General features: G+C 31.9%; 1 protein-coding gene across 1 annotated transcript in view; it reads left to right on the forward strand.

Moving 5' to 3' along the window:
• Positions 1-416: 416 nt before the first annotated feature.
• LOC123551600 (WSCD family member CG9164-like) overlaps positions 417-24,054 on the forward strand; it is a 52,503-nt gene continuing 28,865 nt past the window's right edge. The window contains exon 1 of the transcript XR_006686441.2: positions 417-1,420. The gene's annotated coding sequence lies outside the window, so the exon portion shown is untranslated. The remainder of the gene's footprint in view (positions 1,421-24,054) is intronic.

Here is a 24,054-nt window from a genome sequence, read left to right on the forward strand (position 1 = left end):
CACCTACTTTTGCCAGTATTAACTCTTGCAAACAATAACTAATGCTAAAAAAACAGATATGTATCTATATATATATATATAAATAAAGTAATGTTTCAAATGTAATTCTGCTCAGTTTTGTCTATTTATGAACACAAATAGTGAAGATTTGTTCTTTGTATTTTTTGAAAATGTCATTTTTAACGAATTATCTGCCCATTTTTAAAAGTTTTCTTGAATATTCATAAGTATGTAAATGGTAAAATTTTATTAAGTGTTTGTAAGTTAAATGTACAATTATCCGCCCCTGGTCTCTTAAAAGAAATGCATCGGCATATCATAAATCATGATGATTTTAATGCATTACACAAAATATCATTTTGTAATTGATTTCAAAGGATGTTGTGTTGCCACTCACATATATACTCAACAGTTTATACAGATGATTGTTTTCTCTATATAAAAGTTACAGCTGCATTTCTAAAAACTTTCTGACTATGACACGCAATTATAAAACTCGTATGCTTAATATATATGATCACATTGTGGCAATAAATTACGTACCATTCTGTATTAAATTCTTCAAAAGGGCTGAAATATATAATTATAATCAAAGATAAGAAAACTAGTAGAAATGCGATCAGAATTTTCTCAAATTTATTCTACCTACTCAAATTTTACTATACATGGTATTAAAAGGAAAGGATATGAATATATGTATTCCATCAACATCAAGACTTAAATATTTGGCAGGGAAAGGTGGAAAATGAATTTTAATCGTTTTTAATCCGGCAACTTCAGAGGCTGATATACCTCAACCAGTTTAAGAGCTGTGCTTGCTACAAATATCCATTCAGGAATTGTAAATAAGCTTATGCTTTGTTTCAATGTAGGTGTTATCAAAGCATAACACACATTTCGAGAAATGTTGCCAATTTACTGAAGATCTACAACAAACACAAAGAATAACTCAAACAGACTTGATTTCAACACCAAAATTGAAGAATTTTCAAAATTACCGCAATCATTATTAAAAAGGGCAGTTTTATGTGTATGGACTATCAATAGTTAGATTTTCTCGGACTGCACCATGATGCGGCACCATCACCCTCAATTTTCCTGTACTTAAGCTGTTTATTAATCTCGTTTACACATACATCACCTATATTTAAAAAGAAATCAATACAACGACTTTACTTGGCAGCGAATCAAATCACTAACAATTTTCTTCTGTTCATATGAACACTGAAAACGTTTTGTAATATTTATAAATTTTACAATATTTGTACAATAAAAATGATTTTATAATCACGAGAAAGGAGTTAGTAAGGAATATGAAAAACAATATGCAATTATTTTTATATGTGGCTTAGTGTTGTGTAGTTTTGTGGTTTTAGTTTGGGAACACCAAGGATACACTAAGGAACCATTAATACAGAAGGTAATCGATTCCTTTTATTTACTTATACGTACAAAGATATTTTGTATTGATTTTATACTGTATAAATACAAAAGAATGTTCCTTCAAGTTTTGCCTTATCAGACCATTTGCCGTGAGTCCAATTATTGAACATGTTTTTAAGTATATGAATTTACAGAAATCAAGGCAAAATTATAGGTTTGTTTTTACATAGTTTTTAAGGATTCTATGGATATGTGACATTTTAGAATTTGAACATCACCAAATCATAGAAGGGTAATTTCTATATGTAGGAAATCCTTATTTATAAAAATAAGCGTAAAATGAGACTTTTCCATTGTCCAACAAACTTTGTTTTCTTGCTACTATCCTGTACATTTACAGGTGGTAAAACATGTAGATTTAGTTTTAACTAGTTCATCTTATCGGGTCCAGCTAAATTCCGTTTATACTTGGGATATAGTCGGTAAGATTGTTCCGCTCATTTTCAACAGAAAAGATACAATCTATTCATATCAACAGTATCAGGTGTGTTGCCAGTTTTAATGTGTCCTATTTGATATTTGCATCTAGTAGTTAATTAACAATAGGTGTTTTTCGTTATTTAGTGAAATTGATTTGTCAAATGTCTTGTGTCTTTCATGAACTTTAGTAATCAGATATATCCACTGTTAGTGTAATCTTTACGAAAGTGAATATAAGAGTTACTTTTAATACTGTTAAGAATTCCTTAACAAAGTAATTAGGAAAACAGTTTTCTTTCATAAATTCAATGTCTCCTATGTAATGCTTTCATAATCGCACTTTGATGTCATAAAGAAATTTACAAAAAAATAAGGTCTAGGTATCACAAAATAAATTAGTTAGATTTGTGAACATATCTGTCGTCGTGGGAATTAATTGTCAATATCAGATTTTATTGCTGTTATATTTTTGAAAACATAACAAAAGTATAGATAACTTAGACTCAATCATGTCCATAAGATTAATGTGCAAAAAAGGATTATTTATAAAATGTACAAATATTTACAGTAACATTAACAGATCTATGTAAAAGTGCCATGCATTTCTTGCTGACACATTCACTATTTTCATAAAATTGGCACTGACAATACGCATTACTAAAGTAAACTAAAATATGCTTTTAAGAAATGTGTTATGCCACATTTACTTTTAAAATTACAAATACAATGATTTTCTTGTAATTTATTTGACATGTGATATATGTAAAAATCGGGAAATAAAGCGTTAAATTGCTACTGTTTCATATCACATTTCATATCAAAAGATGTATGATTAACTTTATTTAAGAATAGTGATACAAATATATGAATTTATTAATGTTGGGCAACATAGGCATTTGCATGGTATGTTTATAGCTCTCGGTAAAACCTGAAGACGATTGTATCAACAGAACTTGTATTTGTCAATTTTAAACTTTATTTATTTATTTTGTTGGGCTTAACGTCGCACCGACACAATTATAGGTCATATTGCGATTCATTTTAATCTTTAGGAACAACACAAGCATCGGTATACACAAGTACATCAAGGAAATTTAAGAGCTCATGGTTACTGAAAAGATATAAATATTATAGATTTAGCTATTTTAAATGCTAGAATAAAGCTTTGTTCAATGTTTCTCCTTGATTTAATGACTGTTTTTGAGTTAATTAGACACAGACAGGTGGGTAAGTGTAAGGGCTTTTTTCTGGCAAATCCGGAATTATCGCAAACTCCTCTACCTTTTGTTTTTAACGTTTCTTTGTTTTTTGTTGTTTTTTGGGGGGTTTTTTGTTTGTTTGTTTTTTTTTACATCAAAATAGTTCTGGTTTTATCAAGAATTAATTGATCGTTTAATTTCTAAAAAAAATGAATTTTTGGTACGATGTCAAAGTAAGTCATCCCGTAGGTGTATTATTTTCTCCCATATGTTTTGCTATACTGTGGGACTCCCGTGAGATATTCCTCCCTTTAAACAATTATACATATTTCTGTAAAACAGGCATATACTGTACTAATGTAAAGGGTTGAACGTTCCTCACGTTTGCAAAACTTGAGAATCCATGTCGAAAATGTTATTTTTTTTACATTTTTCTAAAAGGAGGAATATTCTTTCAAAAGAATAGTAATGACTTCTCAAGTTTTGCAAAAGAGACGACCGTTCAATCCGGTTCGTAGTACAGTTTTATTTGAATTTTGACAAAAGGTGTTTTTGCAATTAAGATGTGTATTCTACTGTATTAATCTTTTTTCAAAACTTGGGAATTTATTTCAATTCTGATAGAGGAATTTCACAACAGGTACGATTTAATAATAGTAATGCTACTTTTTTCCTAAAGGGACACATGATCTTTCTTAGCATGGAACTATTGTTTTTAGAACTTTATTACATGTTTTTTCAGTGAATTATCGAACTATTTTATTGAAATATATATAGTAATTTCACAGTGACAAATATCAAATATTTTCCCTGGTAAGAAACTATAAAATGGGTAATTTGAGTCAAAACATGAAATAAAAAGAAAATGTGTTGTTGCTTTTTTACATGTAAGATAAAACATTATCTTACACTTTCACTCGTGGCTCTGCCACTGGTGAACATATTGCATGTGGTGTTCACTTGTTAAAGATATTACAGATATTATCAAACAAATATTCTATTTATATCAGGCTTTCAGAGAGCCCAAACATTATCAAATCAATCGTTTCAATCGATGTTTTCGCCGAAAATCCACAACCTCCCCACCCTTATCAACAGTACGTTGTTTTTTGAATACGGCATATATTACGCTAATTAAAAGAGTAGCATTACCTCCACTTTGAGAAATTTGAAAATTCATGTCAACATGCGTTCTTCTGTGTACATAAAATAAGTAAAAAAATATCACTGGTTCACCTTTATTTCAATTGTAAAGGGAGGATATCACCACATATATACAAATACACGAATGCTACAATCAAAGGGGATGAATGTTTGGGGGTAGGTGGGGGCGGGACATTCCTCACTTTGCATAAAAGTGTAAAAGTGACTTGAAGATATAATGTTGATTTTCATGCTTAAATATACTGCAACATTTTAGAAACAAAACGATATCCTTTTAACATAATTTGAAAGAGGGTAATGTTCTTTCCTGTGAAACCAATACTTTCCAGAATGCTATATAATAATAAATAAATAAAATATAATATAATAATGCTTACAAAACAAGTGCAAGTAAAATACAAACATAATTCGTTGCATAGATGATGAACGTTCCTGCCTTTTTATCTTGAATATAAGTGTTTAAAAGAACGTAGAACTTAGCCCAATGCTTTTAGTAGTGTTAGATGTACATTCTGACACCAAAAAGACAGTCCACACATGCGCAGAGGATCCTAGTTAAATACCTATGGATTTTCAATTCGAGTAAAAGTTTTCTGATTTCATTTGTTTCATCTGTACTGGGTTTTTTTCAGCCGTTTGTTCCTAGCCTTTATTTACATTTTTTCTTAAATCTAATAAGATTTTCAATGCTCACAAAAATTACATTACTTGTAAATAGAATTTTCACTAAACAGTTGTGTTTTCCTTTTTCTTTCAAACCTTAGGAGAAAACTCAATCCTACTAATATTCCTATTTATCCATACTTAAATTACTGAAAGCAAAATGGTGGGATTATCGTTCATGTTTTGACTGTTAGCGGAGCCTACAACTTACAATTAGATGAATTAGCCAATGACAATTGATCATTAACAACACATCATAATTATTGCATTAATAAAGTTAATGAAACTACACATGTATATATATTGACAAGATTTTCTTGAAAGAAATATTGTTTTTATTTTGCTGAAGGAAAAATTGAGATTAAGTTAGTAACTAATTCTCATCGTATTGATTCAGTCGCGAGAAATCTTAACATCAATTTGACATATGTTGACATCTCCGTTCCGTTAAATATCTATAAAAATTTCAACTTCTCGAGGAAAACATAAAATAGCATTAAAAAGCATTGCCCATCCCTGCGAAGTTTACCACATAGTGACTTTTTTCCATTTTAAATGACTAAAATGGCAATTAGAATCACTGGCTATCTAGATTTTTTTTCATTTTACCCTACGTTTCCTTTACTTATGTTTAGATCGCTTCAGAGTTGTAATTTAAAGGAACGTCCATATAATAATTGTTCAGATGTCTTTGGTACAGACTTATGATGTTGGATATACACATCTGTATCTGTATCGCTATTTTTTTAAGCCTGGAAGTTTTTTTGTCTCAAAAATAAAGATAAAACCAATTAGATTTTACAAAGCCAACGCGCAATTTTATTTCAGCTAACGTATATGCATGTGCTACTTTATTTCAAATAACTAGAAGGCGCGCGCAAGTTATCAATTTATCAAATTAATTTACCTTCCATACTGTTTTCTATCTAGTTCTAACGTATTTATGTATAAAAACTGATCCAAAAACTAAATTAAAAAACATATGTAAATGTTTTAAATTAGTTTTAGTTTTCAGACCAATATATAAATGAAGCGACAATATATAAATGATTAATATACTGTTCAATCAAATAAATGCTGCATCAATCATTCTCTCTCTTGATGATTGTGGAATAAACCGACCGTTTTCAAATCAGATAATACTGCCGCAAACAACACCACCTCTATGAGAGGGAGGTGGTCTACAAATGTGCCAATACAAAACTATATACAAAATGTTTGTTAGACCATATAGTTTTCAGAACTGGTTGATGCCAGATTGCAAGTGGTGAGTCAATCGCTCCAGTTCGTGATGGCCGCCAATATTGCTGCAGAAACTTCTATATCACAACATAATATATACTGATACACGAATTGTTCACTTTTACGGAAATCATCGTGGTTTCAATACTAATTTTGGTTGTAAAATTGAGGAAAATAAAACATAATATACTTTTAAGTAAAAAGAAATACAATCATGTTCTGCAAAATATTGATGAAATTGTATGCAAAAATTAAAAGGAAAAATCATTATTTTATCTATTAATTTATAATGTTCATTACTTTTTTCCGATTGTTTGTATTTTACGAATATTTTGCAAGGCTATGTTTATGGTCTTCAACAACTATAACACATGCATAACTACTTGACATAAAAGGTCTTATCTATAAACATATTAATAACTAAATGGTAAGTATACCCCTTCGTAGATTGGGCGAATCTACCTGGTATATATTATATGTGTACTACTTTAAATAATTTCATATTGCGTTATTAAAGTATAGTTACGTTGAAACTTGTACACTACAATTTCACTGACATTAAATAAATTATATGATATTTGATGTTTATTGAACACATATTGTAGAATTTAAGCATCTCAAACTCAGTAAACATAGTGTATTTGGATTTTTCTGCATGAAATAGAAATAATGTGTATTCACATAATACTATAAGTCTTTAAAGATTTACTTATTTCATATTTAAGTAAACATATATTTGCTTACATTTATAACCCAGAAATTAAAACAGGTTGAAATGTAGGACACATTTTTTCCATAATCAAAAACATACTTTTCATATAAAAGAGGGATGTCCATAAGATAATGCATGTATATAAATTGATACATGGCATAACGCTAAATATCTTGTATAGAGGTTTCCAAACAGCATCAAGTACCCACATATTACATATTCCACGTTTTCCGTCTACTTGTAAGAAATACTTACATCTGTAAAAACAGAATGTGTGAAATTATAACAGTTTATGTGCGCTCATTCTAAACGTTATACATTTTCGTCATTTGGATCGTTGTAATACTAGTTTCTGAAGTAAGTAAGCTTTGTGAGTATATTTTGTACCATTCCACTGTCTATATCTCCTGTGCTGACGTCGCATGAATATATTACTGTGTACTATTGTTGAATATTGATCAAACATGCACCCGTGTAATGAATTCATAATTCACATACCATGTCTTTTACAAGCTCTCAAGCGGCTCCTGACTGTGTCATCAATTTAGGCTTTAAATACTTATTGTCCTCATCATATTCATAACCGAAGTATTTGCTGAGGTCGGGGTGGAGAAGGGGATAGAAGCTGTGGCTTCGGATTCTGTAGAAGTCTAATTCGCCATATCATTCATTGATAAATTGATAACAACACAGAGCGTTTGGCCTATCGCAGCGGAGCTCGTTTACAGACCTGCATTTTTTAAGTCCATACTTGATACTAACAACAGTGATACAGACTGTATAGTGTATTTTCTTAAAAATAAACTAGGAGCAGGAAACGGTATCTGACTTCATCGTCTTAAAGACTGTTTTCTTGCCCTTTACGCAACAGCAAATAAGTGGAATCCCTGCCAGTGATGCAGTACACATAGTTTGTATGTTGTAAGGTTTCCTTGTATATAATATACGGTTATACCTTGATCATTCTTATGTGTAAATAGTTGGCCCTTTGTAAAGAAAACATATCTGCAATAAAATATGGAGAATAGTGAATGAGAAGAGCCATAACATCCAATACTAGATGCACATACTATTAAACATGGTTTAGGCTCAATCAAACCGAGCCTGCAACGTTTTCGTTTTTGTCGTGTTGAGCGACCTGTGAAGTTTCCACTTTTTCTATTTTAAAACCCTGTAACAAAACCATTAAAATAGGAAAAACCGTTAATTAACTCCATTAATTCTTGCATCACTTTATTTAACAGGTTTCACAATATTGATGGGTTACATGTTAAAATATCCACTTTTAACCATGAATCATGCCGTTAAAAATTTGGTGTGGTAGCTAAAAATTTAATGGCTTTAAAAAAATAATAAAATTCTGTATATTTTGAATTTAACAGGATTATTCATGGCCCTCAACTTTGATTTAATGCCCATTAAATGTTTAGGTACTGTACGATTTCATTTAAGAGTAAAATTGATGGCCCTTAACAACACTGTTAAATGTAATTAGTATATTTTCAGAACCACAAAAAATATAGTTTTAGCTTTTGGCTTGCGCTCGTCCCATTGAATGTTTATAATTCCAGTCCCATATTGTCCTAAAATGGCCTTTAATCACGATAAATACATACTACGACCACATCGTCTATAATATATCACGATGTTATATTTAGTTGGATTAAAATTATTTCCCCTTGATGCAGTTATGCCATTTTCTTCAAATTTTTGCCAAATTGTGTTCCTACAAAAAAAATCGGATTTATTTCAATGAAAGTCGGATGAAAACATACCAATTTATTTGATAACATCAATCTACATTATTTTGGTAAGGGTAAATACGTATTGATGCATGCCATTTTTTTCCTGTCCAAATAATCAGCATTTGTATACGAAAGTGGGTGGGGTAAGGAATTTACATTATGAGTTGTGTTCAGACCAGTTTAGATTTTCACATTTTTTAATCCTCGAGAAGAAATTAAGTTCTATAAAGAAGTGAAATTCACTTGGGGCATTGACAGACCAATGGCTTCTTCTTTTCAATGAATCAAAGAGTGTGGTACGCTTGATTGGTGGGAGCTACATGTGATGCAATCCCTCAAACATCTGCTCCTAGCTGTTTAAGTGCATGTACCTGAGCACAAAGTACTGAAGTAGAGCTAAATTGTGATCGCCCATTGTGTGCTGACATTGTCATCAACAGCGGCTTTTTGAATACACATGACGCCTAATGTCTGTACCAAGAAAAACTTGGTCAGAATGTTTGTCAGTATAAAAATGTTGGTTAGTTAAAACTACCCACATGCTCACTTGATCTTAATAGTAAAACCGGTACCTGTAAACCCTTATCTGTACAACACAATACAATACAATTTCCATTTACTTTCTCATTTTATATGAACATATGACAGAATGAGGATACAATATGACAAATGTTTGTACAAGGCTGTTACATGTGTTTACATAACAAAATAATGAGAAAAAAAATCAAATATTCTTCTAGCATTTTACAAAACAGTACATATGTATAGATACTATTACATGTGTAGTAATATGAAGTTTAAATCAATAAGACAAGTATCAATATGAATTTGATTATCTTAATGATGTCTAATTCTGGTGGTAAATTTTCATGGCCCTTAATTTGATATACCATTTAAATATTGCAAACTCAATAAAATTGAATCTGACATATTTAATGAGACCATTAACTAATTCTTAATACATTGTAATTAACAGCCATTAATAGAGTATCAAAAACTTAATGACCCTTTTAGTATTTACTAATTAATGTGAAATTATGGGGTACCTTTTAATGGCTCATTAATTTAATGCCAATTTAAAAAAATCATGGGGTTTTAAGGAGCCAATTAAATTATTTTAATGGTTTATTTCTAGTAGCTTTTCAATTCATTTTAACAAGGTATATTTAACCAGGGTTTTAATGTACTTTTTTCATGGCTTTTTAATATATGGCATTAAAGCTATGGTCATGAAAATGCCATTAAATAGTAAAAAGTAAGAGGTGAGTTTTAATGGTGACCTGTTAAAACTCTGTTAAAATGTTTGAAAAAATTAAGGCCAATTTCATGAGCCTTTTAATGGCATGTGCATCCAGTAGTGATCTATATTTGGAGTGTTTATAACAAGGAAGTTGGTCAGCGAAGAATACTGCATGCAGTATAACCTGGTGTCTGTCTCTCCGTCGTCGGATCAAAGTAATTCATTATACTGTCTGCCAACAAGCATAGAATTTTTTGATGCTTTTAACGAATATTAGTAGAATAATTAAAGGCATTAAGACACAAAGGTTAATCCGATTTATAGGAGTAAATGGAAATTACACGAGTGTACAGTAGAATAGTTTATTTGTGATTGCACTCATTTGACCTATGATCTCATTATATCTTAATGAGAAACCACAAAAGGGGATATCCTCCTGTAAATATCACGTTTGGTCCTTAGGATCACTTTTGTACTAATATCCGAGCATTAACAGAGAATGCCAACAGATATCACAATTTCCGTAGATATAGGCAGATTTTACCAAATAGTGTAATAAAATTTCCCAAAATTGTCAGAAACAAATTGTTACAAACATATCAATTATTTATGAGTAGCAGTCCCCCTCACCCCACCTCCACCTCTCCCCCAAATGAATATAAACTGATAGAATTCGTAAATTAGTTAATTTATAGCAAAACTGTGATACAATTTCAAACAACCGCTTTCCCTTTAAAGAAACAGGAACCAGGCCCCGTGTTCACAAAACATTTTTAGTCTCAGCTGAGTTTGATAATGAAACTTTATTTGTCATTTATATCTAAATAGCATGATTAAAACTAAATTTTAAGTTAATAACGATTTTCAAACGATTTTTCAGTAATGATGGTCAGTCTCAGTTGGAATTTAACCTTGAAGTTTTAGTAAAATTGATACTAAAATTTCAAACTCAAACTCAGCTGAGACCGAAAAATGTTTTGTGAACACGGGGCCAGGGTCTTCGAGCGTAGCACCGCTTACACACCTGTCGTCGTCGTTGTCGAATGGTCTTCGGCATTGTCTTCGAACTGTTCTGTTTCAACCAGGCTTCATCCTTCCCTCTTAGGGAAGCACGTGGAGCATACCGTCCCTTTTAAGGCTGGGGCCGCGTCATTTGTTAGTCTTCTTCCTCAGTCCTCAGCAGGTGTGGGCCGTCATCACAGCAAGACGATTTAAAGAATCGTCCCTTTCAGGGGCCACTCAATTTTCAATTTGGAATGTGATGTAAATTGTAAGCAAAGAGATAAAGAGGTTGCCAAAGTTTTGCCAAAATTCAGGCTTTTTACTTTAACTTTTTATTTTTCTAATTATGTCTGAAATAATCTCCAATACAAATATTTGTACAACAAAGTGAAGATAACACAAGAACTTAGCCGGGAATAAAAATGTATTCGAGTTTTAAGTCATTTTCGGTTAGATTTGAGTCGGTTTTACCTAATTATATTTACCATAATATATATCTTATTACTTGTTTCTGTTACACGTTTTGTAATATCCTTTGCGCACCGGTAACGTAGCGAAACGGGTAAAATTTTTTAGTCCTCAAAAACGGGCCAATCTTTAAAGTGAACGCCTATAACGCTTTTAAACTGGGTAAATATTTCTATCCTCAAAACCGGACCCCATTTTAGCGTAGGAAACCTGAATTTTTTTTTTGTTTACTTTTAATTCATGAAACTTTTAATTGTTTACTTTTAATTTCTGAAACTTTTATTCTTTTTACTTTTAATTCCTGAAATTGAAAATTGAAACGTTTGTTACTTATGGTTCTAAAAAGCGGACTTTAAATTTTCTTTCACTATTTTAATATTTTACCCCTAAATTCATGATAAGTATTTTGTGTTAGGAATGTCTTTATTTAAATACCTATTTTTACCGATATAAATCAATAAACTGTCAAATTTGCATAATTTAAGCATTCTTGAGAAATCCCTGACCTATTTAAATTCAAATCATGCATAATAAAACCTTATAAGACAAACATAAGACTTATGTAGATTTGGAAACAATACATGGGTTATCTCGATAAAATTAAAAAAGTGATCAAATAAATCGGTCTTATTGGTCATATCGATCATTACTGATTATTTTTTAAATACGTATTTGAACGTAGTGGGCATGTTGGCAAAAGTTAGGAATTATTGCAATACCCGAAAGAGCACTGTATCGACGAAGAACGTGTATTTGGTTCTTACCCGAAAGAGCACTGTATCTTTGAAAAACGTATATTTGGTTATTTTATACGATTTTAAACGGTAAATGAAATCATTATAATGAAAAATCTGCTCTTCAGCTGAAGAAACAGCTACAACAGGAAAAAAACGTATTCAGGTTCATTTTAACGTTGTTAAACGTATTTTTATTTCAAAATACGTCAAAATCATCGGTCCGGTTTTAAGACAAATTCTCTGTAAGAACCAAAACTTGTTGGACAAACTCATAGTCACAGATTTCCTTTAAAACGATTTTTTTTCTTGAAGAGGATGCAAAATAAAGAAAATCCTGTTTTTCATTTTTTTCAATATATGTCCCGGTAACCATGGAAACGAGGATGCAAATCCCCAACTTGCTTAATTTTCAAAAGCTAGTTTTACCTCCTCTTGATGTTCTTCATTTAGGAAACCACCTTGACCTTAACTAAGTTACTTCCTGGATTATGCTGAAATCAGATTTCTACTCGGATTTTGCAAATGTTTAGTATATCAATACAATGCCAGTCAGATATTTTATGCTAAATGGGCATGTGATGCTTGGATGTGTCCGTTCTAACTAAAAACACGTTTGGAATTTGCTGAATAGCGACATTGTTTGGGAAAATTTCTCTGGCAGAAATGTCTGTAAACTGTGGATAACAATCTGTCTGTGCATTTCAATAAGTGAAGTGTGTATCAACTGATCGACGGATCAATGTTAAAGGATAACACTACAATGAAAACAGGTGAGTCTCAGAATATTTTATGTTTTAATCTGACATGTAAAATATTCAAGCTATGCTGCATGTAAGATATTTGGTCACCTTCTTCAACAGATTTAAAGACCATACAGAGGTTATTTTCTTAAACATTTGACAGTCATTTCTTATTATTTTACCAAGATAACACTTTTAGGCGTTTTTTTTTTCATCTTTTTGGGAATACCCTGCACCAAAACCAGTGGTATTGGGAAAATGCTCACACTGTCTCAGAAATTTACGGTGGAATGTTTAGGACATGCAATAATTTTTTTTAATTAAATTATGTCGTGCGCACGACATCTTATCTTGAGCGATCAACATCTAATCTCGTGCCCACGACATCTGATCTTGAGCGATCAATATTTTATCTCGTGCGCTCGACATCTTATCTTGAGCGATCAACATCTTATCTCGAGCGATCAACATCTTATCTCATGCGCACGACATCTTATCTCGAGCGATCAACATCTTATCTCGTGCGTACGACATCCTATCTTGAGTGATCAAGAAGAAGAGCCCTTAAATGGAAAAATATGTTAACTCTTGACTTTAAATTAAATCAAAAACATTCTAATATTGTTTGATTACTTTTGCATGTAAAACATTAAATTTGTTATACAAGTATTTAAATTTGTTATATTTAAATTTGATAAAATTTAATGTACTTTAAAAAGATGCATTTGAACATAATTAAATGGAATAGACACATGGCAGTCTTTGAATTTTTGTAAAAAAGCACATGATTTACATTTCTCATTATTCGCATTCTTATTGGTTACCAGTTTACAGCATTATTATACACGATGGCTTATTACTTACAAACATATGCAGATCTAATATATTTTATACCATAGATAATTTTATTTTATAAAGATTTTTTAAATCTTTAAAAAATGCTGAGAAAATTTAGCAAAATAATGGTTGAATTAGTATACTTGATTCTGTGAGACTGTTATAATATTACAATTCTTTTTCACTCTTAAGACTGTATCATAAAATCATATTTTCAGATGAAATTTATTTTTTATAAAACGTCTGTAATGTAGATTTTAATGAGAATTTCATACATTTTAACAGTTAACTATATTGTGTAAGGTATTTACTTAAGCCCATATATACTAACTGGCCAATGATTAAAAAGAACATCTGAGTTCCTGGCTGACTTTCTGAATAATTTAAGACCTCATTCCTGTAACAACATCTATTAAGTTGTCATCTGTAAAATAGGTTTCATTCTAAGAAGATATACAAGGTATATAACATCATATTTCACCTGCATGTATTTACTTTAATAAATAAAGTAGATTTATTTGTGTATTTTGATAAGTTTTTGAAAGAATTAGGAGACATGTCTGCAACTGCATTTGTATTTACTGAGTATTTACTGGCACTGGAATGTGCATGATTAGGGTCTTTCTGAATAAACTTAGTCAAGTCTTAAATCCAAATTATCTATAGCTATCCTTAAAATGTCTGGTCATTGTCTTGATAGTTTGAAAGAATTATATACATTTAAAGTTGTATCTAGCAAAATATTGACTAAACTGTTCTGTAGATCATTTGATTTAATTTGATTGTTAAAAGAAGAATGTGTATCTTGGTCCAGAAATATCAATTTTTAAAACAGTCACCAAAAAATCTGCTGGACTGAAATGGCTGGGATATTTGTATTTCAGATCCCAATAATTGAGCATTGTAATTTTGTTACATGCTTAAGTTAATATAAATTGATAACAGAAACTTTCATTTTACCATTTAAAGTATTTAAACCTAATACTCTTTCCTAAATTGTTATGACATGAACATACATATATATACTGTATATTTTCAAATATCATGATATTTTTCAGTCTTTGATATACAGTGTTATTTGTTCATAATTTTGAATTGTATTTAAAATGTACATATTAAAACAAATTGCGAAATATACATGATTTTGCTTTCACTACCATTTGTTACCATGGCAACAAAGTGATTTCCAAAGGTGAAAGGACACTGTCTTTACACAAACACACATAGAATTGATTTTTTTTACTTTATCCAAAAATGTCATTTAATATAATTATATGGCTTCATAGTAACTGCAGCAAAAAAGTGTGATTAAAGTTCCTTTTTAATGCAAAATGAATGTTGTAACCATGGCAACTTGAAAAAAAATTTAGACAGTCATGATTAGTTACCATACAATACCTTAAGGGCCAGTAACAGTTGGTTATCAGTATTTCCAACTGCTTCTTAACTCTAAATTAGTTTACCCGAAAGAAAGAAAAGTGCATACAAGGCTGTTGAGAACTGACCTTGTGAAAATGCTTGACGTTTCACAGATCATTATTATTATTGTATCTTTCTTAATTTTGCCCAGAAAATGTTTTAGGTGCGTTATTGACAGTTTGCCGATGAACTTTTCTTATTTTATAGAATACAAAACTGATACAGAAAGTGCTGATAAAAGTCTGAATTATAATTTTCTTGTACGTTGCCATGGTAACGGAACATTCGCCTTAAATTCTAGACAACGTTTTGGACAATATATCTTTGTAAAATGATTATACATGAAATACTTATGTTTTGCTACAATTCTGTATCTGGCAATGTAATATAATTTCAGGTTACCCTGTAATTTAGGCATAAATGAGTTTGCTGAAAACTCATTTTTGTCAATTTTCAAAATTCTCTAAAAAGCTCAAATATGAATGACCAACTAAAATCTCTCCTTACATTGAAATGGATATCATTGCTCTGCTGAATCCATACCGGTATTATATTCAGATGCGTGCACTTTTTTCTATTAAAAGTTAAAAAGTATACATGCAGACCCTTTTTAAAAGATAATGTAAAATCTTAAAGGGGGGTATTTATAAAGTTGTTGCTTCTAAAACTGTGGAAATGTTGAAAGACAATATTTGTTTCAGGTATGTATTTCAGGCAAATGTTGAAATTAGTGCTCTATTTCAGACATAGAGAGCACTATATGTAAAGAAATTTGTAACATTTTAGAAAAATTCGACTCTCAGAAATTGCCATTTTTGCAAAAAGTATAATATTCCCGTTTCCATGGTAATCAGAGCTGATTCATATCTTTTAACCCTTAATTCTTCATATATGGCTTGAATACTAAAAAGGGAGAAAATATGAAGTAATTCTGAGACTATGAGTTTCCGACCCCTTCTTTGATTTTTAGCTCACCTGTCACGAAGTGACAAAGTGAGCTTTTGTGAGCGCGCAGCGTCCGTCGTCCGTGCGTCCGTCCGTCTGTCCGTGCGTCCGTCCGTGCGTAAACTTTTCCTTGTGACATCTCTAGAGGTCACATTTTTCATGGGATCTTTATGAAAATGGGTCAGAATGTTCATTTTGGTGAATTCTAGGTCAAGTTCGAAACTGGGTCACGTGCCGTCAAAAACTAGGTCAGTAGCTCTAAAAAAAGAAAAATATTGTGACCTCTCTAGAGGCCATGATTTTCAATGGATCTTCGTGAAAATTGGTCAGAATGTTCATCTTGATGATATCTAGGTCAAATCCGAAACTGGGTCACGTGCCTTTTAAAACTAGGTCAGTAGGTCTAAAAATAGAAAAACCTTGTGACCTCTCTAGAGGCTAAATATTTCATAAGATCTTCATGAAAGTTGGTCAGAACGTTTACCTTGATGATATCTAGATCAGGTTCGAAACTGGGTTACGTGCCATCAAAAACTAGGTCAGTAGGTCAAATAATAGAAAAACATTGTGATCTCTCTAAAGGCCATATTTTTCATGGGATCTGTATGAACATTAGTCTGAATGTTCATCTTGATGATATCTAGGTCAAGTTCGAAACTGGATCACGTGCGGTCAAAAACTAGGTCAGTAGGTGTAAAGAAAGAAAAACGTTGTGACCTTTCTAGAGGTCATATTTTTCGCAAGATCTTCATGAAGATTGGTCAGCTCGTTAACCTTGATGATATCTAGGTCAAGTTCGAAACTGGGTGACGTGCCGTCAAAAACTAGGTCAGTAGGTCAAATAATAGAAAAACCTTGTGACCTCTCTAGAGGCCATATTTTCCATGGGATCTGTATGAAAGTTGGTCTGAATGTTCATCTTGATGATATCTAGGTCAAGTTTGAAAGTGAGTCACCTGCCATCAAAAACTAGGTCAGTAGTTCAAATAATGGAAAAGCCGCTCTAAAGGCCATATTTTCAATGGATCTTCATGAAAGTTGGTTTGAATCATCATCTTGATGATATCTAGATCAAGTTTGAAAGTGGGTCACGTGCCATCAAAAAGTAGGTCAGTAGGTTAAATAATGGAAAAATGTTGTGACCTCTCTAGAGGCCATGTTTTTCATGGGATCTGTATAAAAGTTGGTCTAAATGTTAATCTTGATGATATCTAGGTCAAATTTGAAACTGGGTCAACTGCAATCAAAAACTAAGTCAGTAGGTCTTGAAATAGAAAAACCTTGTGACCTCTCTAAAGGCCATACCCTTAAATGGATCTTCATGAAAATTGGTCAGAATGTTCACCTTGATATTATCTAGGTAAAGTTTGAAACTGGGTCAAGTGCCTCAGAAAACTAGGTCAATAGGTCAAATAATAGAAAACCCTTGAGACTTCTCAAAAGACCATATTTTTCAATGGATCTTTATGAAAATTGGTCAGAATTTTTATCTTGATAATATCTAGGTCAAGTTCAAAACTTGGTCACATGTGCTCAAAACTAGGTCACTATGTCAAATAATATAAAAAAACGACGTCATACTCTAAACTGGATCATGTGGGAAGAGGTGAGCGATTCAGGACCATCATGGTCCTCTTGTTTTGATGTTCGTACAGGGAATTGGTCTTAAAACCTCAAAAAAGGCACCCGTCTCATAACATAACAGGCAAATCGCTGTAAAAATTGGCCTGTTTCTGAGGCAACGAATTTTTTACTCGTTTCAATACGCTAAATGCAATCTCTGTAAAAATGGCCATGTGCGCAAAGGATATGAGTGGTATTGCCAAATAGGGTTGAAAAATTAGTCTGTTGTACTCCGCTCATTCCATTCAAAATGCATATCAGTTTTCTTCTTTTTGTTTATTATTTCAAAAACTTAATAAATGGAAGTGTTTACCATATTGTATTAAGCATGTTAGTTTTTATACAGTCTTCAAAATGTGTTTGACAAATACCAGAGTAATTGTTTATGAAATAATATATTTCTTATGGCGGTAGGTCTATCAAACATTTCAGAATGGGTATGCATTTTAGTTTTATCAAACGTCCAAAAATTTGCTGTGACCTACTTTCTGAAACTTAGTGTTACTCCGTTCTGATTGGTTGAAAAGTATCCTGCTTAATTTTGTTTGATTGGTTTGTGTATATGCTAAATCATTGTGTCTTCTCATTACCAAACTTTAATCTTAAATTATAAATATATACAATAAATGTTCAAGATGATATTCTACCGGGTATTTTGTCTTGCCTTTCTTATGCTTACGGTCCAGGATGGGGAACCAGTTCTTATCACATATGATGCTCGGTCAGTAATTAGCTCATAAGTGGACCTTTCTTTATTTGGGCAATGTATGGCTGTGGTACTTATTGGACCCGTCCTTCAACTGACTGAACACCTGTCTTACCTGTTTACTTAAGAGGTATGCATATTGAATATAACATTAAAACATTACTTGGCGCAGACAGTCAGTTTGGAGAAAAATAACAGTTAATTTGGTCGAATGATACGCCACATGGTTGGGACTTGTTTCCATTATCTTTTTTTGCGACGCACTGCGGTGATTTGGATCCATGTTTTGTACCATCCATGTATGCATCCAACTTCCAGCTCTTTTACAGGGCACGGGTCGGGTCCCTCTTTTTTGAGGAAGCTGGGCTGGGTAGGAAGAATGTGACTGTAGGATTATCAACAGACCTGTCATTCTGCTGGATGCATACTTGACCATACATGATAGTAAATTAATTTTATATTAATAGTATATCTATAACATTAATGTTACAATATCAGCTTTTCAATAAAACCTATGATTGTCTCCATTAAAATTGTGAATTTCAGTTTGTATCAGAAAACGGATTGACCTTTTTACCATTTGTAAACATCAAAAGTAGCCAATCACGACAAAAGAGACAATGAGCTGTCAATCAGCTATAGTTTACCAGAATGGGTGTTCGGCTGGCGGTCTTAAGTTGATCGAAAGTCTTTTTTCTAATGGTGATTTCTTTGTCAGTTATTGATTAAATCAACGGAAATTTCGTTTTTTTTTTTTTAAATGTATGTTAATTTTCCTATCAAAATCAATACAAATCTTACATTTGCATTTCCTGGTTAAGCCAGACTGATATGTCTTGTTTTTTGCGTTCGTTTGAATTTCTTCTGATGACAATCACAAAAATTGATAAAGAGGTATTTTGGCATTATTGAATCTTTATTTTGTTTGATTTGATGACTTGTTTAATACCTGTATAATACATCTATAAAACATCATGTTTGGTGTATAATATGAGTTGACAGGTTAAAAAGCAGGTTTCGGTCGGATGATATTCAGCATGGTTGGGAACAATGCTTGAATGTAGCAGCTGTCGATTCTAGTTTTGAAAAAATATGACCACCTAAAAATATTTTTTTCTGTCTTCTGTCCGGATTTTCGGGTACAAGTTGGCATTTGTTTTTCAAGATATATACTTCAAAGGAGAGCTAAATCATTTTCAATAGGCATTTCATTCATCAAATTATGTAATTCTTCTGTAAAAAATCGCAAAATGGTTGTAAAGACAAGCACTAAAATGTCGATATTTTGGCTATAGAATGTACCTGAAAGTCTGTTCATTTCTGCTTCATGAAATAGCTTCTGGTTTTATATATCACTGTTTTCGTTTAAACCATTATAACAAAAAGAATTAAAATGTTAATTTTACAAGTGTAAAACTGTAAAAATGTATAACAGATTAATATCTAAGTACGGATGACTATATGCATATCATCATAAAAATGTGCCTTAAAGTCGATAAGAGGTCCAAGTAAGGGTATATATAGTGTTTAAACGCTCGGTTATCATCACAAAAAAGAAACAACAAACAAACAACAACAACAAAAATACCATTATCGGCCAATGAATTGTTTCAGCCGTATTGAATTGTCATGGTAAATTACCGCTATTTAGCCCGGCTTATAAGTCATTCGATCTTGCACATTTTAGTAGAGACAAGCCATGAACATAAAATGATTGAAGGTTATGTCAAATAGAAATCTGGATATGGAACACTGACTTTTTGCACCTTCTCTTGTCAGGGGCAGACAACTCATATAAAGGATATTTTAATTAAATTTCTTTTTAAATCATTATATTTCACTCAATTTTTAATGAATCTTTAAGATTTGTGGGATTTAAGTGTTTTGTGTTAATATCTTACTATTTATAGTATCAAAAACAGGTTTACCCTCAAGCTTATTCATGCGCAACGACTTCCGTTATTTTAATAAATATGCTCTTATTAGTTATCTTTTTTAATGAATTCTGACAAAATTGTCATATAATTTATCTTTCTAGGAATGCAAAATTGAAATAATGTAAATAAATAATATACTTCAGAAAAAGAATAAAATATTCATTGTGATTTATGGACAGCTACCGTTCATTCTTTCTTTATTAAAATTACCGTAAAATGTTTGTAATATTATACTCAATTTTCAATACAAAACCCTTAAAACAACACTTATTACACTTTTGTGACATTATCTGCGAACGAATATATCATTTTCCTGAAAAATAATCAGTTAACGCAAATAAAAGGGAGGTAATCGGTAAATGGAAATATATTGTGCATATTTGTCGCATTACCGTGATTTATGTGTTATAATATTGGTAATGGTTAATCACTTATGTATTTAGATTAAATGGTTCGTAGTTTCATAAAGAAAAATTAAGTGGAATCATTCATGGCGATTTACCATTAAATAAATTGCACATTATGACCTAGCTGGATTTGGCTGTAGTTTAATAAACAAAGAAAAAGTAGTCAATATCTGTATATTTAAGAAATAAGAATTAATATCACTAGGGCGTAGCTCGAGTGATATAATAATACGCATCAGATGACAAACAATGAAGAGCATATCACTAAATTTGATATATTATTTCGATTCTTACACGTTACGAATGACTTTAAAGTACGCCTCGGTAGCCTAGTGGTAGACCGTCCGCTTCGAGTGCGGGGGTCGTGGTTTCGATCCCCGGCCGCGTCATACCAAAGACGTAAAAATGGTACTAGCAGCTTCCTCGCTTGGCGCTCAGCATTGAGAGGATAGTGCAAGGACTGGTCAGCCCGGTGTCAATATAATGTGACTTGGTGGGGTATTTTTTGTTGAGTCTAACGTCGCAATTATAGGTGATATGGCGACTTTCCAGCTTTGATGGTAGAGGAAGACCCCGGGTGCCCCTCCGTGCATTATTTCATCACAAGCGGGCACCTGGGTAGAACCACGTGTCTACGGTGTGATATGCCAGTTTGGCAGCACTATAAAGTTGGGCATTTTGCTCACTGCTACAACTAGAAACTGTCGTTTATAAGACTGAAAAGTTGTTGAAAAAGACGTTAAACCCGAACACACACACATCCTTGACGGCATCCACCAAATCCTAGTATTTGCCTATTTTCTATTTTGTGTTGATTTATTTTCCTGTGCGACTGACGTAAACATTGTGACGTCAGGAAAATGCATTGATATATAAAAATACACAATAATCAGATAGGAAAATGAATTCGGTTGTGTTAGAATCTGCAGAATCTGCGATAAACAACGGTTGACGCGTGGACCGGTATGACAGCATTATGAAGTCCATTATGACGTCAAATGGTGACATGACGTCCGGTTTATTACTACTTAGATAAATGAAGCCCAGCAAAATATATTTTATCATGAAATTTCAATGACCATGTAAGAATAAAAATAAAGAAGGCCGCCGAGTGGTTTTTCACCTGATTTATCACAGTTCAGAGCTCAGATGCGCAGTAATTGAACCAAAATGTTTTAATATATCTAATTAAAATGCGATATTTTTAACAGCGTGATTAATATAAAGACATAGGTGTGATATTTTAAGTGAAATGTTTCTATATATCTAACAAAGCTGTTTTACTCTTCTTGTAACATCATTCTTTATATTTTTGCAAACTAATGTAATTAAAGATTTACTCAATTGAACAGTACTAAGTCGCGATTTATTACTTACGTCAACCATTAATCACACAAAGCATGAAAAAGTCTTACAGAGTTGTTATTGACCTGTCATCCTGAAGGTCTATGGCCATAGTGAAAAGTAAAAATCAGCTAAATATATTCGTGTTTTAAGGGGTGCGTATTTCGGACGCGTCAATGTAGTACATACCAAAATGGAAACTGCTAATTTGCTATTTATATCATATAAGCACATTTTTTATTTGTCTTTCTTTAATATTGTTTACACTGATTCAGTTTTTGCATTACTTTAACTGTTTTTATAGATAAGCTTTTCAACTTAGGGCATACATTTATACTAGCATGCAACATCATGAAAGTGTCTTATGACTAATGTCTAGTGTAATTACAAAAGAATGACGACGCGACGTCTGTAAGCAATCGTACATCCAAACGTTCTGATATTTGTAGTCCCGTTTTGGAAAGCCAAATAACTTCGGTAGAACTATTTATTTCATTTCATTTCATCAAATGCAATCGTTTTAAAGTACTAAGATGTGTAAAAATGTTTATGTTCATCTTACACTTCCTTTCATTAAGAAATAGACTGTGGTTTAGTGGTACACATCTGGGTATGAAAAATATGGACGTGTTTAGCTTACAGACGGCGGTAGTCTTCACACGCGCTTTAAATAAAAATCATGTATTTCAAAGTCGCCACAATATTATTAAGCAATCATACATTTTTCCATATTAACTTATATAATAGAATAATATATCTCTGACAGGTAAAAACACCCCAAAAATGAAATTCAGTGAGGAAATAAATCGTTTCAAACATGCGCAAATGTTCAGTTTTATTCACCAATTAAAAAGTATATTCGGATGAGTATGAGTTCCCCGCCCCCCCCCCCCCACCCCATCCAGACACACACACAACACACACCTTCTTTCCGGATATTTTACCTTATCGGGATCAACTTGCATTAGTTCGTGTCAAAATATTATCTCACATATAACTTTTAAAATTATAGTTCTGAACAAATGACTACAATAAACAATAAAATATGAGCTAGATACTTAGATATATTAAGTTTTTTATAGAGCAGCTTCTAAATCGGTTGAAGCATTGATGTGAATAAAAGTATATGATATTGCATGCTTCAATTAGCTGTAATTTTTGACATTTTACTATCAATATATTTTTCTAAATGAGTAAAAAATATTTGCATGTAGTAATTTGAACGGTATTTGAAAAAGTCTAAGTATGACGCTATAAGATTTGTTAAGTGCATGTTGTCATTACAGCTGTATGCAACATCGCGGTACTAATAAAATCTCTCTGACCTATCCCTACAAATATTCTTTAAGGGAATATATCTTCTTTCAGTTTTATATACGTTTCTTGCTTTCTAGCAGTTAGAAAGGGTTTGCTTTTCTTAGTATTTTATATGCCATCCCTTAGTCTAGCTCTGTTGCGAAATAGTCATGAAATTAACCACTCTACATTGTTCTTCATTATGTTATATCAAGTAATATATCGCTGCAAAAGTATAGGAAAATATTTAATTCAAATTAAGATCTACATATGAATTAATTATTACATAAACAAGAGGTTTAGTTCGTATCCACATGAAAGAAATATACACATTTAGAATGAGAAAAATATGAGGAATCACTCCCGTATGTGTGGACAAGTTTAAAATAACCCGAAAGGGCATTTATAGTTGGGAACAATTCTAAAGCGATACAATCTAATTATGAACACATGTTTCCTGTTTTGTATAACACTATTTTATAAAAATTTTGTCGTTGTTTAAAAACAGGATGTAAAGTTTAAGAAATGTGATACGTCGTTTTAGATAATGTATCCCTGTTCATACAAATTATTCCAAAAGTAATATTTCTTTGACATTTCTTAAAAAAATGTAACTTTGAGAAGCTCTACATAGCCATATTGTTTTGTCACCAGATTATTAGAAATTTCGAAAAAGGCGATAAAAGTTTAAACGTTGCTGAACATGATCAAATTATTTTTACGAATTCAATAGTCCTAAAGATGACGTCATAAAACAGTTTGCCC

This window comes from Mercenaria mercenaria, chromosome 4 (assembly GCF_021730395.1).
Source record: "Mercenaria mercenaria strain notata chromosome 4, MADL_Memer_1, whole genome shotgun sequence".
NCBI lineage: Eukaryota > Metazoa > Mollusca > Bivalvia > Venerida > Veneridae > Mercenaria > Mercenaria mercenaria.